General features: G+C 41.9%; 1 pseudogene; it reads right to left on the bottom strand.

Annotated features, from left to right (window-relative positions):
* Window positions 1-211: 211 nt before the first annotated feature.
* On the bottom strand, window positions 212-596 carry LOC101644354 (annotated as a pseudogene).
* Window positions 597-2,711: the final 2,115 nt, after the last annotated feature.

Raw genomic sequence — 2,711 nt, 5'->3', positions numbered from 1 at the left:
ACTGGCCAGGAAGATGGGGTGGGCTCAGACCCTGGGGGATTCAAGGTCAGGCCGATGGCCTAGGAGAGGTAAAGGAGACCAGGCATTGGCAACAGCTGTGGAGGTGTCCAAGGTTCAGCTTTCAGGTAGTGGGACCCCCAGCTGGTTCTGCAGGGGCTGCAGGGTGGGTTGGGCTGGCCAGGGTGTCACTGGGCACTCCTGCTCTGTGTGCCTAGATCACCCACTGGTCTTGATCCTGCTCATTGCCTTTCATGTCCACCTCATTGACCTCACCATTGTCGGGTGACCCATTGTAATCATCTCATCCATGTCCTGCATATCCTTGTCATCCTCTGAGTCTCCCTCACTATCTTCATCATCTTCCTCCTCCTCATCATAGTGCTCCAAGGCTGGCTTGCCAGTAGGTACCAGGTTGTTGTCCTTTTCTGCAATTCTCTGGAGCCAGGCCTGAAGCTGCTGCTCCTGTGGTTGCTGTTGGGTCTCCTCCACACGGGCCGATCCAGACGTAACCAGAGTGTCTCCATCACACGGGGGAAGAGTGAGGGAAACAAAGTAGATAGGGCTCCTAGATGGCTATTTAGCCTTGGCCAAGTCATGTCACCAACCTCCTGCAGTCTCAACTACCTCATCGCGCCCATTGGCGGTGGCGATCTGGAGGCCCTTCTATCTCGACCAAACAGTTTTGACACTATCTTGAATAGTCCAATTATTTAAATAACTTTTAACTTTTTCCATGTTGAAGAAGATAATACTAGCTAACACAAATCAACAAGAGGCTTTTTAATGCTGACAAATTATTTTACTCTAATTTTTTTTTGAGTAAGCAAATTTTAAATAAAAGCTTAGTGGACTATAAAAATTTTAAAACACCACACCTCTCAAATTGGATCCTTTACCAAAAGGTGATAAGTGATCAAATTGGATCCTTGATACTTCCAAAGCAGCTACCAATTTTCTGAGTTTTTTTTAAATTCAGTGTTTGGTATGACTAGACAAGTAAATAATATTATACAAACACATTATACATACGAGATAGTTACTTGTATTTTAATCAGACTTCAGTATTTATTCTCATAAATACTGCTTTTGAGTGATGCCAGCTCATTAAGACTGTATAAGACAGGGTAGAATTGCCCCTGTATGTTTCAGAGATTGTAACTCTTTATGGGAGTAGAGAGCCCCAGAGTGGCTGGTGATTTTGAACTGCTGGCCTCTCAGATTACAGCCAAATATATAACTATTGTGGCATGAGGGCTCCATGAATATCATTCTAGGCCTTGTCAAATAGATCTTTCCACAAGATGAAATGTCTTTATGAAAAGCCTTGTAAAATTCTAAGCATCCCAGTTCTCTTCCTGCATATAGTCACCATTGATCAACACAAATATAGTCCAATAAACAACAGAAAAAAACTAGCTGTGGTCAAATTAATTCTCATGCATTGTGGCCCCAGGTATGACAGAGTACAATTGTGCTTGCTCCATGGATTTTCAATGGATGTTTTTTTGAAAAAGTTAGCAGACTTTTCTTATAAGCTGTATTGTACATGGGTGGACTCAAGCTGCTAACCTTTAGAGTAGCAGCTGAGCACATTAACTTTTTGCATCATTCAAAGACTCCTATACTGTTTTAATGGAGCAGAATTTATCGTGTGAAAATGCATGGGTTCTAGATTGGACTTAGCTACTTAATACTGATCTACATTTCTGAGCCTCAGTTTCTACACCTGTAAATTTTAGACCCTTGATTTATTTCTTTGTTGCACACTTCTCAGAACATGTATGTGAAATATGAAATGCTGTCAATATTTTCTTATATCGTATATACTTGTGTATAAGCGGAGTTTTTCCAGCACATTTTATTTATTTATTTGTTTTCATGTATAAGAGATAGTTTTATATAAAGGTTAAGTGCACTTCAAGAAAACATCCCAACCCAGTGCTGCCCAAGCCCACAAGTCCTAAGCCCACAAGTCCAACATTAACCCATTAACCCATATGTCCAACACCAATCCACAAAGTCCTCCTCCATCTCACAAAAAACACACGCAATGATGACGACTGCAGGAGGAAAGCTGAGTCAGTGAATGTGTAAACATCTTAGCTCTGACAGTGGTCTCCACACGGGTGCTCCAGCACCCAGGGCTGCATCAGGGTAGGTCCATGTGGCTTTTCCTCAGGGATGTCTTGCAGGAAGTGAGCCTTGACAGCTAAAGTAGGGAACTGGCTAACGCAGCTGCACCCTGGTCCGACCATCAGAAAGCAAGAGACCTGAAAACTCCAAAGTCAAGGCTCACTGAGCCATTTATCCCTCCACTTTTCAATTAACCCCCACATGTGTTTATCGGCCAGGTTGGCACAATAAACTACCTCAGGTATGCTTTATTCTTTTATTGCAATCTATTTAAAAATTTTTTATTTATAAAATAATTTTATTGGGAGGTCGTACAATTTTTATCACAATCCATACATATATCCATTGTGTCAAACACATATGTACATTTGTTGCCATCATCATTCTCAAAACATTTGCCTTCTACTTGAGCCCTTAATATCAGCTGCTTACTTCCCCCTCTCTCCTCACTCCCCCCTCCTTCATAAGCCCTTCATAATTCATAAATTATTATTATTTTGTCATATGTTACACTGTACAATGTCTCCCCCTGCCCTCTTCTCTGCTGTCCATCCCCCAGGGAGGAGGCTATATGTAGA

This window comes from Echinops telfairi, unplaced genomic scaffold, assembly GCF_000313985.2.
Source record: "Echinops telfairi isolate 266 unplaced genomic scaffold, ASM31398v2 ScPeMD7_7467;HRSCAF=8505_0, whole genome shotgun sequence".
Taxonomy (NCBI): Eukaryota; Metazoa; Chordata; class Mammalia; order Afrosoricida; family Tenrecidae; genus Echinops; species Echinops telfairi.
Note: the sequence above shows the minus strand (reverse complement) of the source record. Positions and strands in the feature narration are given on the sequence as shown.